The sequence below is a fragment of the Panthera onca genome, chromosome A1 (assembly GCF_046562875.1).
Source record: "Panthera onca isolate mPanOnc1 chromosome A1, mPanOnc1 haplotype 2, whole genome shotgun sequence".
Taxonomy (NCBI): Eukaryota; Metazoa; Chordata; class Mammalia; order Carnivora; family Felidae; genus Panthera; species Panthera onca.
Window position 1 is genome coordinate 195,203,259 of NC_138339.1, and position 19,785 is coordinate 195,223,043.

The window sequence follows — 19,785 nt, forward strand, 5'->3', positions numbered from 1 at the left end:
TCTATCATTAGATGCAAGTTGCTGGCCCAAAGAAGGGTTGGCACATTGAGAGAAAGTCCTATCACCCACCAAGGACAATTTCTCCAGATGGCTGACAGCTCCAGAGGACTTTCAGCTGACAGTAGTTACAACTAGAGAAATAAGTTGTTTGGTCCTGAAGGGGAATCTTAGTCTAGAATACCGTGTCATCAAGCCAGTTACTACTGTAGTTAACTAAAGAATAATCATACTGGTGAACTCTGAAAGTCAGTGTGGAATACATGTTTGAGAATTATCCTACCTGAGGGGCAAGGTAGCCGTGTATTTAAAGAACAACTCCTATTAGTCATTGCAGTGGCGGGGGGTATTCTGGCACAAACTGGGAAGGAGAGTCAAAGTGAGAATTCTCTGGCCTGTCAGCATGTGTGTGTTGAGAGTAAAATCCGGCTGCCAGAAAATACTTCTGAAGTTGGAAATCTACAGTGTGTAAGTCTATAGATTTGAAACTTGTATGTGTGCAAATTATAAGGTATAGGAAAAAAGGCATATAACCTTGTATGGGATGGAGAACTTACACTATAATAAAATGAGGGATAAATTAAAAAAACTATTTCTTCTTTATCTCCTTAGAGAATATCTTCTTGAGAATAGATGGAAAAAGAATTCCTATAATAGCATAGACCTTAAAAAACACATTATAACCATACATATTCCAATTGTACAAATATATAGAAGTACATATGTACATATATATGTCAATATATTTAATATATTCAAATCTAACATAGGAAAAAATCTCACGTTTTATATATACATATTTATTTACTTATTGATTCTTGGCCATGATTGTCCATGCGAATGTACATTATTCTGGCTGTGGCTCTGGTTCAAGAAAGGAGGAGCTAGGGGCACCTGGGTGGCTCAGTCAGTTGAACATTTGACTCTTGGTTTTGGCTTGGGTCATGATTTCACAGTTGGTGGTTTCGAGTCCCACATTTGGCTCTGCACTGACAATGTGGAGCTTGTTTGGGATTCTCTCTCTCCCTCTCTCTGCCCCACCCCTGCTTGTGCATGCTCTTGCTCTCAAAATAAATAAACTTTAAAAAAAATAAAGGAGGAGCTATGCCAGATCTATGAAGATCAAGGGGAACACACTTCAAGGTACTCTTTAAAATGTTAACGCATACTGAGAAAAATCAAGGATGACCCAAATATCCCCTTTAACTTTTTGACATTTCTTCCATTGGGAATTCCCTACTTATCTCAAAACAAGTATTTGATAAACACTAAATTACTACAGCAGTCAAAAATAACTCTTTTTCTTGGGGGCACCTAAGCATCTCCGTTAAGTCTCTGACTCTTGATTTTTTACTCACGTCATGCTCTCACAGTTTGTGAGTTCAAGCCCAGCATCAGGCTCTGCGCTGACCATGTGGAGCTTGCTTGGGATTCTCTCTCTCCCTCTTTCTCTTTCCTCCCCTGCTTGTGAGTGTGCACCTGCTTTGTCTCTCTCAAATAAAAAAAAAATAATATTTTTTTCTGGATTACTTTTTATTATTCTAGCCTTACCATGATTATATTTTATTATAATTTTAATGTAGCCTAAAATTTCCTTTTAACCATCTCCATTATCCACTATATTTTACATCTATTTGGGGAGAAAGAAGATATTAAAAACTGTTGCTGTATTGTGGGCATGGAAGGAGAATGACATTTTCTTTTGAAACAGAATTAGTGTATTGTTGGGGGAAGAAAAAATTATGATTGATCATGAAGTTATAAAATATAAAGCATGTGAGTATAACATAAATTGGAGAAATTTTAGATATAGGTTTAAATTCTAAACCTTGTACATAATAAAGTAACATGTGTTTGGCATTAACTGGGATGGTTTTGTAGAGTATGTCTGCTTGTTTTATTTTAGATTTTATTTTGTGGGAGTTGTTTGTTACGGATTCTGTAAGAAGCAGACAAAAGTCTTAGGACTACAAGTAGAAATGGTGAGGCATTCCATGTGGAGAGAAAGGCTTTTATATTTCTAGGAACAATGGTGTGTTGGAGTGGATTCAAAATTATTTCTTATTTGACTGGTAAATCCTCTTTTACACATCAAAAGTCAGTAAATGTTTACTACACATTCATCTAATGGACATAGTCCTTCATTAAGTGAAGGAACAAAGATGAACGTACTGGTGTTCCTAGGCAGTGGCAAGGGGTATAAAGGGAGCAGAAGCCTGAGGCAGAGCTGGGCATGGTTATGTGTTCAATGATCGTGGATAAGTGAGCTAAAGAAAGATGTGACTCAAACATAAGAAAACGCCAACGATTTTCCAGTATCATGAGTGACCACTTCCACAGGTGGGATAGATAGGTGGGGAAGGGACATGACCCTCTTCTGTATAGAATGAGCACTTGAACAATTTAATTTAGTAAGAAAAGGGAAGGGTGATGCCAGAAAGCAAGAAAAAACCTTGCAGTATTCAGGTATCACACTTTCTGATTATATATGTGTAAGTTGTGTAAAACGTTTTGACACATTTTATTGATTTGGGTTTATTAGATTTGCAAGTCTTTCTTAACAAGCAAACAAGGAAGTAAATTGTTCATCATTGTCTCTAGAGAATCAGTTACCTTTGGGATAAACAAAATAAGTTATTTTTTCTCCTGGGGGGTTGGGTGGGGTGAGGCGGGTGGAGATAGACATATCAATACATACGTGTTTCTAACAATATATAATTAATATAATATATAATAATATGATTTTTCTTACTGGTCATAGATTCACAGTTCAGTAGACCCACATATGCAGAGAGTTTAAAATATTTTCCTTTTTTGCCTCTGACCACTTTGATACTTGTTATCTCACGTAGATCAGTCATGCAATGTACAAGCAGAACAGTTTGCAAGTATCAAAGGAAAGCTGTCACTGCTTGTTGTGTTCTAAATCATGTGTGACAGAATTATTTTATTGTTCTCCAAAATCTGGAATTGGTCTCTCTCTACCTAGGAAATTCTTGCTTGTAAATTGGCTTCTTTTTCACATTCTTGCTCTCTGCAGCCATGATGTCTGTCACGGAGAGACAGGCAGATGTGCCTCTGAAGGGAATAATATTATCAACCTCTCACTTGGTAATATCTTATTCAACTTCTTTAGCTAATTAATTCTTTCATTTGCTACTTTATTTTACAAATATATATGACTTGTAAATTTGAGATAATCTTGTAGAGGAATTCAGAGTTGGCAATATGTATTAAATAGTCACAACACTGAAGAAGTTCTGAACAACTACTGTTTGGGTTAATTCAGCTTCTTAGTCATGGTGTTCTATTTATTGATCATGTTTACCCCCAGTTTATAATATATTTCCTTTTCTATAAAAGAGTGTTTTTCTTTCGAGTGAATGACTGAAATCTTACAGATACAGATTTTCAATTTTATCTAAATATTTTGTATTATTTGTATTGTATGAAATTTATGTAAAGCCTATCTCTAAGACTAAGATTCTCTCCTGTGATTGATTCAATTTCCCTATGGAGTTTTAATACCCAAAAGTGATTTTTTTTTTTTTTTGCAATTAAGATTTAAATGCCAAGTCTCATAAATCTTGGCATATAGTGAAAGACTATTTAACTGATTACTATCCCATCAAAACACTGTCATATTCTGACTTTGCAAGTCTTAACAGAAGGACTTCGGTTGAATGAAGAGACTTTATAAGTCCAGTGCTCCAGTGGATAATATATGATATCAAGAACAGATAAAGAACAATTGGATGTGATTGAATCTGGTGCTACAACTTAGAACTTTATTTCCTGTTCACAAACATATTCTACATTTTAAAAGATCTATCAATTTTTTATGAGTGACATGTTTTTCTTCCCGTCTCAATTATATTCATTAGTCTATTGATCAATAAAATATCATTGTCCTGTACTGTGCAAAGCACTTTAAAAAGCATATTCACTGAAGTAAGGGCAATGCCTGAATATAGTTGACTCTTGAACAACATGAGTGTGAAATGCACAGGTCCACTTATATGGATTCTTTTGCTAACTACAACACAACATTGTAAATGTATTTTCTTTTTTTTATTATTTTTTAGTGTTTTCTCCAGCTTTATTGTAAGAATACAGTATATAATATACAAAATATGTGTTAATTGACTGTTATTGATAAGGCTTCTGGTTAATAGTAGGCTATTAGTAATTAAGTTTGGGGGGAGTCAAAAGTTCTAAGCAGAGTTTCAACTGTGTGGGAGGTCAGCAGCCCTAACCCCCACATTGTTTAAGGGTCAACTGTACTTCATAATTTATAGATGTGTATAATATAGGAGAAATTCTATTAAGCAAAGAAGCATATGTATAATTATTTAATTTGAAGTAAATATAATTTATGGATCAAAGAATGCTACCCAAGTAAGTGGTTTTAACCTGAGGTTGGATAAAAATTAGGACAATTAAAGGGTGAGAGGAAATTTTGAAGGCGGAAACTGTTAAGGGCCTCTGGGAGCCAGACTAAGGAGGAAATTACAACAAAGGGCCTGTCTGAGTCTATGTGTGAACCAACACAAGTTCTATACAAAATCCCACATTGTGCAGTTATGTGATAGACCAGCAGCATAGAAAGTAATTGATAACTGTAATTTAAACTATGCCCCAAGTCTCAGAATAACCCATGAATGGTGCATGTGTAGGACAAACCCAGAAAACAATGCGAAGGTTTTGATAACTGCTCTGATATTGAAAGTCACAGAAGGTTAAGATAGAAATGGCTATACGAACCTCACTGGACTGGGAAAAAAAAACAAAACAAAACAAAACTAAAACAACACAACAATCCTAACAACAAGCAGTTTCTCCAGAGGATATGTAACAAAATTCAAGAGTCTGATATTAGATTATTCAAAGTGGACAGATAGATTCCAAAATCACTAGATAAAGATACAGGGATATCTAACAAATATTCAAAGGAAAATCCAATGAACAAATGCAAAGTCAGAGAAGAAAGCACATTCTTGAAACAAATTGAAATATGGGAAAACTGAATGTATATAAAATCACCAAAAATAGATTTTAGAACTGAAAAATATAACACTCCAAAAAAAAAAAATCTCTGCTATGGGTAGATGAGATTGGTAGTAGAGTGGAGAAGACAGCTGAGAGTCAGTGACATTTAAAGATAGAACAATAGAAATTGTTCAGTTTGAAGAACAGAAAGACAAAAACCTGGTGGAAAAAAGGAAGAAAGCCTCAGAGATTTAAGAACAATATTAAAGGTTTAATATTGATGCCACTGAAAATCAGAAGTGGAAAAGAAAGATTGCTACAGAAAAAAAAATACATATATAGGAATAAGTTTTGGAAATTTCACAAGCTTGTTAAAAGACATAAGAGGATCAGCAAACCCAAAGAGGATAAAATGAAAGAAAAGCACATCCAAAAATATTGTAATCAAGCTGCTGAAAACTAAAGATAAAAGAACATTTTGAAAGCCTCCAGAGGAAAATTGCATATTATGTATTAGAATATAATAATTCAAATGTCTCTGAGTTCCTATTCAGAAACAAAGGAAGCCAGAAGAGAGTAGAACAATATTTTTTTAAAGTGTCAGATGAAAAAAACTGTCAACCTTTAATTCTGTGTAAGGCAAAACTACATTTTGAGAAATGAAGGTAAAATACATTTGTAGATATAGAAAAGCTTAGAATTTCTTAATGGCCAAACTGCTCTAAAAAAAAAAAAAAATAGTAAGAACTTTGCAGTCGGAAGGAACATGATATGAATAGGAAATAATACTTCCAGAAGAAAGAAGAATAGATCAATATCTGAATAAATATACTATTTTTCTCATTTAAAATTTTTAAGAATGTGTGTGACTATTGATCCTACACTGTTTACCTTTAGTAATGTCCTGGATATAATATGTGATGTTGGCAACGGTTAGATTCTCTTTCTCCCTATCAGTCTGGTTAGAAATGTGTCAGAATTATTGATACTCTCAAAAAACTAGCTTTTCTTTTGGTTTTTCTCTCTTTTTTCACTGTTATTTTGTTGACATTTGCTTTGTTCTCTTCTGCTTATTTTAAATTTTATTTGATATATATATTTTTTGTTTTTTAATATAAGATTTCATTTTCATTGGATCTTTCTCTATATTTATATAAAGATTTAATGCTATATTTTCCCCAGAAACTACTGGTTGCCCTAGGAGGATACCACAAAATTTTCTATTGTCTGTTTTCATCCACTTCAAAATACTTTATATTTTCTTTTTGATCTCTTCTTTGATCCATGAATTATTTTGAATTTTCATTTAGAGTATAAATATTTGGGTTGTTCCAGATATCTTTCCATTAATGACTTCTAGTTAATTGTGAAGAGGGAAGATATGTTTCAAATCTTCTTAATTTATTGAGATGTATTTTATGATCTATCAGACTGTGGTCTACCTCAGTAAAGGCAACATGTGTCCTAGAAAAAAAAATACTGCTCTTAGGGTGGAGAATTTGAAAAAAAAAAAAAAAAAAAAAAATCAGTAAGATCCAATCAATTGATATTGGTTTTCAAATCTATATTGCTGATTTTCTGTCTTTAAAAACTGTCAGATATATTGTGTATCAAAATATCCTGTTAGAATTAAAGATTTGTTTAGTTTTTCTTTTAATTCTGTTTTGATTTTATATGAAACTCTTCAATTACTTTCTTTTAATATTTAGGATTGTTATGTTCTTCAAGAATTTATTGCCTTTTTGAAATGATCTTTACCTCAAGAAATATTTTTTTCCTGAAATCTATTTTACAATAATAGAGCAATTTAAGTGTGTTGATATTCAGATTAGTGTTAACATAATATATCTTTTTCTATCATTTGTATTTACTACTCTATGTCTGTATATTTAAAGTGGCTTACTTGTTGGCAATATATCATTTGGCCTTTTTTTTTTTCCCAGTATCATAATCTTTTCCATTTAGTTTGGGAGTTTAGACTATTTATGTTTAATATATTATTGAAATTATTGGGCTTTCATCTACTCTCTTGCTATTTTCTAATTTTTCTGCTTTATTCTTGTTATTTATTTTTACTGTGTTTTATAAATATGGCAGTCAACACCAGAATAGAAATGTAAAAAGATAAATAAAACTTATTCACCATAGGCAGTTCTACAAGGAAGATGTTTAATAGAATAAGTTTGAATAGGAAGGGAGGCAATTAAGCTGTCATACAATAGTGATTAGGTTAGTATTTAAATTTTTTATTAACAAAAACTTTATCCAAAGAGTCATTGAAATACAAATGTTGAAAACATGAGCTTTACATTTTAATGGGACTCTTGGATTTCTGTTTGAAGAAAATGTTGCAGATGGTATCTACAATGTGAAGATATTTATATTTAATATTTAAGGAAGCAATCACATAAACAATTACTACTATTTGGCATAAACCAATAAAGAAAATAGAAAAAAAATCAATGAAGCCAAAAGTCAATTGAAAAAATTAACAAAATTGACAAATCTTTATACTGATAAAGAAAAAATAGAGAAAACACAAAGGATAAATATAAGAATTCAAAGAAACTACCTCACTACCAACCTTATGGAAATTGAAAGTATTAAAAGGTTATTATTGACCACTTATGCCAACAAAATTAGATAAATGGCAGAATTTATAAAAAGACACAAATGACCAAAAGTAACTTGAGAAGTAGAAAAATCAGAATAAACCTATAAACAGTAGAAATACTGAATTTAAAAAAAATATAGGCTTAGAGGACTTCATTGTTGAATTCTATCCAATATTTAGGAAGAAATAACTCTACTGTTTAAAATCTTTCAGAAAATATACAGAGACTGTTTACCAATTTATTCTGTGAAACCAATATTACTCTGATATAAAAGTCAGATATATTACAATGAAACTATACAGCAATGTTCCTCATGAATACAAACATAAAATTACTTAAAAAATATTAGCAGATTTTAATAAAAATTAGAAAATATGGTAGGCATACATGTTTGTCTTAACATCCAAAAATCAATTAATATAGTAAAGGATCTTGAATAAAGGGAGAAAATACCATCCCAATAGACAAAGTTTTGATAAATTCATATACTCATTTATGATAAAGCTCTCAATAAACTAAGAATAAAAAGGAACTTTTTGTTCTGACAAATGATATCTATGAAAAACAGCTAAATCACAGTCATGACAACGATGTCTTCTCTGTATAAGTGTCAGGGTAAAAGATTACAAAAATCAGTTACACATCTCTGTATCAAAAGGAAAAGACAAATCAGAGTTAGAGATAACAATTACGAATCCATATATCTGTTAAAAGATTTATATCCAGAATATATTTCTATAATTATGCTTAATACTCCAGTGCCTTGATTACTGTAGCTTTATAAGCTTTATGAGAATATTCTTGAGTCCTCGAACTTTACTCATCTTTTTAAAAATGGTTTTGCCTATCTTTGGTCCTTTGCCCTTTCACATCAGCTTGTTAATTTCTACATAAGTCCTGCTAGAAATCTGATAGGTATTATATTAAATGTATAGTAAATTTAGAAGATAATTGTCATCTTGACTAGACAGGGTCTTCTAACTCACAAACATGGCAGGTCTCTCTCCTTTTTTTTTTTTTTTTTTTTTTTTTTTTTTTTTTGTTTTGTTTTGTTTTGTTGTTTTCAAGCTACATATCTTGCACTTCTTTTGTTCAATTTATTCCCAGGTATTTTATTTTTAGATGCTATTATAAGCTATTTTCTTGATTTATCTTCAGATTATTAGTTGCAAATATAGATATTTTTATAGTTACAGGAATAGCTTAGAAGCACATGAAAAATGCTCAACACCATTAGTCGTTAGGAAAATGCAAATTAAAACTACAGTGAAATACCATTACACACCTAATGAAATGGCTGTCATCAAGAACTGGGATACCAGGTATTGAAGAGGTGGAGAAACAGATGGGAATGTACAACGGTTTAGCCACTCTGGAAAACACTTTGGCCTTTTCTGAGAAAGGTAAACATATTGTATAGTAACATACAATTTAAGAATTCTAAATACCTACTCAAGAGAAAGAAAATATTTGCTTACACATATTCTTGAACATGAATGCTTCCTGCTGTGTTATTGGTAATAGTCAAAACCAGGAAACAGTCTAAATGTCTATCAACTGATACATAAACACAATGTAGTATACTTTTAAAAATGTTGAAACATGGATGAACTTCAAAGATACTTTAAGTAAAATATACCCTAAAACTGCACGATGAGTAATTCTACTTAATGTGAAATTCTAGAGAAGGCAGATTTCCAAAAAACAAAAGCAGAGCATTTGCCTACGCATGGGAGTGGGCAGGGTGATTGACTGCAAATGGCAGAGTGAACTTTTTGGTGTGAAGAGAACGATCTATTACTAGATCGTGGTTATGGCACTATAAATTTACTAGATGGAGCACCAGAGTGGCTCAGTCTTTTAAGCATCCGACTTTGACCCAGGTCATGATCACAGTCCTGGATTCGAGCCCTGCCTTGGGCTCTGCTTGAGAGCTCAGAGTCTGCAGCCTGCTTCGGATTCTGTGTCCACCTCTCTCTCTGCCCCTCCCCAGTCACCTCCCTGGCTTGCTCTCTCTGAAAAATAAATAAACGTTAAAAACATTAGAATTATAAATTTAATTATAAGAGATCATTGACATATCCATTTACAATGGGAGAATTTTATTGTTTGTAAAAGGTGTTAAAACATATATTTGAACAATTTAAACATAATTTCTAATGTTTCTTTGAATATATTCATATGCTTTGGCATTCTTGCTAAACTTCTCTGCAAGTTGAGCTACATAAAAGGCAGGGGATGTCAGACAAAAGAGCAGCAAACTACATGGAGCGGTTTGATTTTTCACAGACTGCTCTCCTGTATGGCGGCTGTTTTCCTGGCCATTCCTACACACGCATCATTTTGGAATTAGTTGCTGAACCGGGCAGAGTTTGTAATCAGATTTTGATCCCATTCCCGGGAATTTCTCCCTAAATTTTCGTCAGCTCTGCTGATTCATGACTGTATCCTCTGCCACCTAGATCTAGCAAGATGGAGTTTTCACTTGCAAGATCTGATAGAAGCAAGAGCACCTGCAGACACACACAAAAAAATCACAGAATTAAAATTCTTACATGTCCTAATCTGATTCACTTAAAAAGCTCTGCTGCCTGCATAAACACCTTCTCGTACTTTCAAGTAGGTCTTTTGGTTTGTTTTTAATACTTTATATGTTCTAGGATATAGCTTTTTATTTTCTTCTAAGTTGATAAAGTTTGAGACCTACTACTATTGAAGGTATAAAATTGTTCCCATTGCATACCATGGAAACTCACAGGACCCAAGTATAACTGGGGATTGAATGGAAATGTTTTGCTTGAAATTGTGTGAAAAGAACTTGGTGAGAAAGATGATGTTTCTCACACAAGTGTGGTTAAGAAATAGAGAAGTTTTCAAATCTTCAGTCATTAATAATGAAAAGCTAATTTCTCATTTATCTATATTTTGCATTCTTCATTAAATAAACACTGCAGGTTTTGGATAGATTTTTGTGCTTTCATCAAAAGCAGTAAGAAGCTTATGCTAACTTGTCAAAAAGGAATTTTTTGGGAAGAAATTAAGAACACATGGAAGAAATGGGAAGGCTAATTAAAGTAGGTCTGAATATGAAAAGGGTCCAGAAAGACTCCAGAGGGCTAGGAAGGAGGAAGGAAGAAATTGTTCACCATTCAAGGTATAAACACTGGGAGAATGAATCACAGCTGCCTTGGCTTTTCCTTTAGTTAATCACTCAAGATTTGAATGTTGAAGGACTCAACTGGCCAAACTCAGATCATGTGCCCACCTTGGTTTTCCTGGGAATTGATTGGACAGGTTATATTTAGATTGCTTTCAATATTCTCAAATGTGCATCTGTATTTATTTTTTTCCAGTCTAGACACAAGTAGAAGAGGCACCCAAAAGGAAGTTGTGATTCTATAATGTGAGGGATACGCAGTCTATACATTCAGTGATTTTTTTTTTTTTCTCCACCATTACAATGAACTTCTAAGCTCTATCTTGTTCAACTTCCAACTCCCAATATGAGACAGTGCCTGACACATAGTGTATGTTTTTTTTTTTTGTTTTTTTGTTTTTTTTTTTTAATTTTTTTTTTTCAACGTTTTTTATTTATTTTTGGGACAGAGAGAGACAGAGCATGAACGGGGGAGGGGCAGAGAGAGAGGGAGACACAGAATCGGAAACAGGCTCCAGGCTCCGAGCCATCAGCCCTGAGCCTGACGCGGGGCTCGAACTCACGGACCGCGAGATCGTGACCTGGCTGAAGTCGGACGCTTAACCGACTGCGCCACCCAGGCGCCCCATAGTGTATGTTTTTTAATTGACTTACCATCATATTAAATTGAAATCCCTAAAATAGAATGAGAAAATTTTTATTCATTAATCTTAAAACTGATAAAATAATTCATGATATCTTTGCTTACAGTTTTATTATGATTAAACAATGTAAATAAGGAGTAAATTCTGCCATTATAGACTTCCTTCACTTAATTTTTAATGTTTTACTAAGAGAAAAAGTAACATTATAAATCGATTGAGAAAGCAGAAAATGAAGTCAGGCATGTCTGTAACAGATGGTAAAACAAACTCATCATTGTTATTTCATCATTTCTCTCAAATTCATTATTGATTCTAACACTTGTATTTGCACCATGTTTCCCAAGATGGAAGAAAAAAAAAAAACACTTTTTATATTACTCAAGGGGAGAGAGAAATGCCTTTGATGATCTTTACATTAATAAAGAATGGGGTTTGATTACTTAGAGTTACAGATCCTTGCTATTCACATAATATATCTGGAGACAGAATGAACCAGATCCTGGAACAGGGTATAGGAAAAACTAGGGCAGCACAGTGAAGGCAACAGGTAGAATTAGACAGGGGCGCCTAGGTGGCTCAGTCGGTTAAGCGTCCAACTCTCGATTTCAGCTCAGGTCGTGACCTCTCAGTTCATGAGATTGAGCCCCATATTGGGCTCTGTACTGACAGTGCAGAGCCTGCTTGGGATTCTCTGTCTCCCTCTGTCTCCGGCCTTCCCCTAATCATGCTCATTCTCTCTCTCAAAATGAATAAACAATTTTTTTTTTAAATAGGTAGAACCAGGGACACCTGGGTGGTTCAGTCAGTTAAGCATCTGATTTCAGCTCCTGTCATGATCTCATGGTTACTGAGTTTGAGCCCCATGTTGGGGCTCAGCTCAGAGCCTGGAGCCTGTTATGAATTCTGTGCCTACTTCTCTGTCTGCCCCTTCCCCACTCATGCTCTGTCTCTCAGAAGTGAATACACATTAAAAAAAATAAATGAATAAAATAGGTAGAACTAGACAAATTTACCCCTCTTGCAAAAACAAGTAGGAAGTGTCTAGGAAAAGGTTCAGTTATGCTAACATTATTTTACTTAATATGGAGCAGTAGTGGATATTTCCTCTTGCTTTACTGAAATCTTCCTTTGATAATAGAAAATACAATCCATTGAAAAATTCTAAAAATGAGGATTTGTAGTGTATTAATGTCTTACGTTGATAACTTGTTTCCGAAGACCTGTGCCATTTAAGCATTACCATAATCATATCAGTGGCATTTAAAAGCAGTCAGTTTCCTTTCTGAGTTCTGTTATTTCCTAATTCATTTTGTGCCTTTACACATCCTTCAGGTGATTCTTTGCCAACATGAATAAGAAATTCATGTGTTAGCCATGTTAGCAGCAACTCACCTAAAATGAGTTTGCCTACTCTGGGCTGACAGTGTGAAATCCTCAGTAACAACTGTCAACTCCATGTGAATCATGTAAATGACACACTGACACATCATTATGGAATAGACTTTAAAACAACTCTTGAATGCTTCACAAACGTAATTTCTCTTATGAATTCAAAAGTACCCCTATGTCTGAGAATGTTGACATTATTCCTTAAAGCAGAAATGGGGAATGGGGGTCTGGGTGGCTCAGTCATTTAAGTGTCTGACTTCAGCTCAGGTCATGATCTCGCAGTTTGTGGTTTTGAGCCCTACATGGGGCTCTGGGCTCTGTGCTGAGAGCTCAGAGCCTGGAGCCTGTTTCCGATTCTGTCTTCCTCTCTCTCTCTTTCTGCTCGCTCGCTCTCTCTTTCTGCTCGCTCTCTCTCTCTCTCTCTCTCTCAAAAACAAATAAACATTAAAAAAATGGAAACAATACAAGAACAAATGTTGAAAAAATAACTTTCAGCTCTTTTGAGACTCTGGGCCAGAATAGACACTGGGAGAATCAGGGGATGGAGAAGAGGAAACTAGTGAGAAGATTTAAAATGATATAAGGAGAATTTCTTCATTTTTTCGTAGGTGTATTGGGTTTTTTTTTTTTTTAACATTTTTTATTTTATAGAAAAGTTTGAATTAGCAGGTTATACTTTCTGTTCATTCTGATTTTATCTCACAAGTTTCTTTCCTTTTAGAAAGACAAAACTGTGGGGCTCCTGGGTGGGTCAGAGGGTTTGGGTCAGGTCATGATCTTCTGATTTGTGAGTTTGAGCCCCACCTCAGGGTCCACACTGTCAGTCTGCTTGGCATTCTCTCTCTCCCCGTCTCTTTGATCACCACACTTGTGTGCTCTCTCTCTCAAAATAAATAAACGACAACAAAAAAAGACAAAGCTGATCAGAAATCCAAGTAGACAGGCAAGCGACGTGATTCAATATATCCATTCAGAGCAAAATGAAAGGCATTGGTTGGTAAAACATAAAATTTTATCCTAAAAATATTAATTTTATTTTCTGAAATACAATTCACAAATCATAAGCATCCTGAGATTACACATAAATGACAATGCTTTCCATTTGTGAAAAAAATTGGTATATCACTTTTTCTGAATTCCCTTTTTCTCACTTGCCATTTTACAATATTGTAAGTTAAGCAGGACATCATTAACCACAACTGTAGAAGAGGAAACCGCGATTCTGGAGAGTGAATTAACCTGATTATTGAACATAGTCACATATGAACAGATTCCGATTTAGAATTCCTTCATTCTGTTTCCTGGCCCACAGTATTTTATTTTGCATTATACTTCCTGAGTAGAGGTTGTTTGAGTAATAGAGGAGCTAGAAAGCTAAACTCATTTATATTTTATTTCCTTGCACTATAGAAAGCACACACAGGTAAAAGTACAGATCCACATCTGGTGGCCTACATAACCCTTGAAGCTGGGGTTTAACATAGAAATGCACCACCAAATATGGCAATCTTACCTTTTCATGGAAAATATCGCTTTCTTTAGTTGGAACAGGTGATAGGCACTAAAGAAATCAGAAGATTAATGGTATTAATTAAAATAATTATAGAAGTAAAAACAGAAGCAGGTCCTAATTGGATTATACATGTTACATTAAATTTCAAATTCATAATGGAAAATAATTGTTGAGCTAAATTTAAGAGCCTAACACTTTATTAAGTGTAGGAGGCAAAGAAGTCTGTGTTGCAGGATATTTCATTCGTTTTTAATTCCTCAAGGTTCATATTAAGGAATAACAAATTATCTATTAGTCTTTGATACTGTTATAATTTGGTAAGATGAATCTAGGGGCTTAATATTAAATTTTTCCATATATTTTTGGGAAATTATAAACGAGTTTTTCCCATGCAATGAAACGTTTTCTCTTCCATGATGAGCAATTTGATAGATGCTATGAACAACTGAATAATTCAGTTCAGTGGTTTTGTGTAATAATTGAAGTAAAAAAACCAAACAGTGTTGTTACCATGAAGCTGAACAAAACAGGTAGAGAACTTTAGAGCCTATCCAGGAAATTAACAGTATAATTTTTATGAATCCATAAGTGTGGAATATAAAATGCAATATTTGTCTATTTACAAACAGTTTTGTCCAGGAAATAGAACGTTAAATGAAACTCTTACCTTGGTATACCTTTGTATCCTTAGGCAAATTACTTAAATTTGTAATTTGTAAGATTGTAACTTTTGGCAAATTACTTAACTTTTCTGAGTTTTCATTAGTAACAATAGGTAAACATGTACAATTTTGAGGAGACTTATAATTTATTAATCTAAAAAGTACTTCCATACAATCTGTGTCAAAGAGCACATCACTAAACTATTATTTCATAAAACATACATTTAAAGTCCTGAAATATTTAATATTTAGTATTCTCGGAATCAGTTATTAAGCACATGCCATGTACCAGTTTAGTATAATTATACACACGTAAAAAAACAAACAACAAACAAAAAAAACACAATAGGCTTAATGATGCCCAGTGCTTACCTGATGAGACGGAAATGTTAGTTGTCTTGCATTTCCTGGCTAGGAAAAAGAAGACCTGGGGTTTGAACTTGTGTGTGACTGACTTGAAAATTAAGGCACTTTTCATTATACTACATAAAATTTCTAAAATGATCTATTAAGTACCTGTCATATGGAGTGCAATCATAAAACACTAGGCATTCTATTCACACCAAGGCTGTTTTGTTGTCTCTTGAGCTAGCCTTATGAAATTCTTGAAGTTAAGCACTAGATTCTATTCATACTGAATCTTCATGTCTCATAAAGGGGCTGGGAAGGGACATGGTGAGTTTCCCATAAGAAATTGTTCAATGAGTGAATTGGTGTTGACTCTAAATGTGAAAGAAGCAGAGAAAGAATAAAGCAGATAGCAGGAGATTTAGGGAAAGTTGGGAAAATGTCTAGTGGAAATGCTTAAAATTGTGATGGCCAAATATATTCTAATAACAACATTGACCGTTTTAATGTTCGTATGGTTATTTTAGTTTCCTAAGATTCAAACCTGTCCTTTATCTCTCCCACAGATCTTTTAAAAATTCTGTTGCACTCCTAAATTATTTGCATGGTATTCATTGTGGGGAGGATTTAAAAAAGGGAGTTCATTTCTGTTCATTTGCATAGCACAGAATGGAGCCAGAAGTGATTGAGATTATGTAAATTTTGTAAAAATTTGCAAAAAGTGTTAGGATGGCTTTGCATCTTTTAAGGATTTTCTTCATTCCTTTGGCTATCATCTGGGTTACTGGACGACTGCACAGTTTATTGAGGTTTCTTACAATTGGAATGTTACAAATTAGATGCATTATGAAATTTCATACAAATTTTACTTTATGACAAAATGGATTTGTTTTACATCAGGATTTACTTTTTATATGAAACTCAGAGGTTAGAGGGTATATACCATTCTTATTTAATTTTTTTTTTTTTAATGAAGAGCTTACACATTTTTCATTAGAGAAAGTAATCTCTTGGCAAATTATCTACTATCCTGGTGACTCTGTAGAGGTGACAGAATATTTCCTCTCCTGGCTGCCATAGGCATAGAGCCAATGATTCTAAATTCAAATATAACATCATCTGAAGCTTCAAAAAGCCATGTTATAATTTGAAGTGACGTTATTTTGCTTATTGAAGGGACTTTATTTTCATAAAACTGAAATTTTAAAGTGTCCTACAAACATATAAAGTGAAAATTTCTCCAAATTCCTCTAAAACATGAAATATAATTCTATAACAAATATATATACAGTACCATACTACACAAAATATATAATGTTATAATAAATACAGTATAATGGATGGAATCACACGATGAGATAATGTGAAACATTTGCTTAGGTGAAAATGACCTCGTCCCTTTCCATTTACAGTTATGTACAGATTATTTTAATTTTTTTAATGTTTATTTTTGATAGAGACACAGTGCGAGTGAGGAAGGGGCAGAGAAAGAGGGAGACACAGAATCTGAAGCAGGCTCCAGGCTCTGTGCTATCTGTACAGAACCCATTGTGGGGTTCGAACTCACAGACTGTGAGATCGTGACCTGAACTGAAGTTGGACGCTTAACCAACTGAGCAACCCAGGTACCCTTAAGGTTATTTTTTTTTAATGTAGGTGTGCTCAGGTTGCTTCTCTTCCCCTTTAATACTCTGCCCTTCTCTTAAGATAAAAATAAAAAATATTTTACTTCTTATACAAGGTTTTACCTAATCTGGTTTCTGTCTTTTCTTTGTACTCCTTGCTAATCAGCGTCTCCTTCCCTCTTGTCAAATCATTCATATTGATCATATTATAGCCACCCTATCTTTTATTTTAAGGATTGAATGAAGTTTTTTATCTACTCGTTTTGCCAGATTGCCTGTTACTTGCCCAATACATTTTATTTGAGATCTTCTCCCTTAGGGAAATGTTGTTAATTATCCAGATTTTTACCTATCTCCCCAGATAATGTTCTCATGGTTTTCGTTAAAGTTTTTTTTTTTCAAAATTATTTAAATAATTATTCCATCAATATGTGCCTCCAATTGTAATCTCTATGAAGGTAAATGCCATGACCAATTTGCTCTTCACTCTTTACTAAGGCTGTTCCTGATATTTGTTGAACAGAAGAATCCTTAACAAATATTTGACCTGTCTAACTTAACCTAAAGAATCTTATATTTACAACTTTATTGAAATATTATCAATAACGGGATAATTGAAATTACAAAAAACACATGTGGCAAATAGTAACTAAATGTCTAGTTTTAACATTTAATATAACTGTTGCTTCCTAAACCCTGTGGAACAACCTTCTCCACGTTTTCAAAGATGAATACAATAAGTTTAAGAGAAATAAGTTATTAAACATAAAAATCAATATATGTATTTTCTTTTAACTATATTTCAATATCTTCTTTTAATGAAGTTCATGTATCAGATAAAACTGGTGTTAGATAATTATTTTTCTTATTAAGGAGTAGTCAAAATAATGCTGCATGAATTCCCAGTCTAGGATAGAAAAGGCATCACTTCTTCGCTTAGCCATCTTGGGATGTTCACTCTTAAGTGCAGCCACCATGCAGTGAGGAAGTCCAGGTGATGTTTGTAAGGGTTCAGGTAAGAACCCTGCTGAGGTCTCCAATCACTCCCGAATCAAATGCCAGATATGAGTGAGGAAGCCTTCGAGATAACTCAGGCTCTAGCTGCTGTGCTGTCTTATCACAAATGCGTAGAGAAAGTCTAAATAAGAACTACCTACCAGAGTCCATTTAGCCCGCAGAATTCTGATAACAAATAACTATAAATGATTATCATTTTTTATGCTGCTTGGTTTTGGGATTCTTCACAGCAAATTAATCACAATTTTAAAAAAAGACTAATGAAATAATCGACATTGCAATAGAAACTATCTAAACTGAGGTAAAAAGAAAAATAAAAGAACATTAATTACCTCAGGGGAAATACTAAATGTTGCAAAGGAAGTCCCAAGAAAAAAGAGAAGAAATATTTGAAGAAATAGCAGTCAAACATTATGAATTTTATTTCAAATTATAAATTCAGAAGTCCAAGAAGCTCTACAAATCTGAAACAGAGGGATCACACAATTAAAAATGTGACAAAGCACATTGCAAACTGCTTACAACACAGTGATAGATAAATTTTAAAAGAACCAAAGCAAAAGGAAACACCACACACAGAGAAACAGGAAAAAAAAATACAGTAGGTATGTTATCAGATGCCTTTATATATACAAAGACAGTTTTACAACAGTGAAAAACAAAAGCCTGCCAAAGTAAATCTTCACTGAAACTATCTTCCACAAATGAGGTGAAATGAAAACCTTTCCAGACAAGCAAGAGCACAGAGAATTCATCACTAACAGATCTATACTTTAGGAAATACTTTTTTAAATTTTAATCCATTATAGTTAACATACAGTGTTATATTAGTTTTAGGTGTAAAACATAGTGATTCAACACTTGTATACATTACTCAGTCAGTATTCATCGTGGTAAGTGTATTCCTTAATACCCATCACCTATTTCAGGCATTTCTCCACCCACCTCTGGTAACCATCAGTTTGTTCTCTATAGTTAAGAGTCTGGTTTTTTGGTCTCTCTTTTCCTTTCCTCATTTGTTTTATTTCTTAAATTCCACATATGAGTGAAATCATATGGTATTTGTCTTTCTGTGGCTGACTGAATTAATATCACACTCTCTAGTTCCATCCACATCATTGCAAATAACAAGATGGCATTCTCTTTTTATGCCTGAATAATATTCCTGTGTGTGTGTGTGTGTGTGTGTGTGTGTGTGTGTGTGTGTACTTGCACACGCACCACTTCTTTATCCTTTCGCCTATCAGTGGACACTTGGGCTGTTTCCATAGTTTACCTATTGTAAATAATGCTGCAATAAACGTAATGGTGCATGTAACCCTTTGAATTGTTGTTTTGTATTTTTTGTGTAAATACCCAGTAGTGCAATTACTGGATTGTAAGATAGTTCCATTTTTAATGTTTGAGGAACCTCCATACTGTTTTCTACAGTAGAAGCACCAGTTTGCATTCCCACCAACAGTGCAGGAGTGTTCCTTTGTCTCCACATCCTCACCAACAATTGTTGTTTCTTGTGTTGTTGATTTTAGCCATTCTGACAGGTGGGAGGTGATATCTCATTATGGTTTTGATTTGCACTTTCTTGGTGATGAGTGATTTTGAGCATGTTTTTATGTGTCTGTTGACCATCTGTATATCTTCTTTGGAGAAATCTTTTCATATCTTCTGCCCATTTTACTTGGATCATTTTGTTTTTGAGTGTTGCATTGTAGAAGTTTTTTATATATTTTGGATAATGATCCTTTATCAGATATGTCATTTGCAAATGCCTTCTCCCATTCAGTAGCTTGTCTTTTAGTTTCGTTCATCCTTTCCTCCCCTGTGCAGAA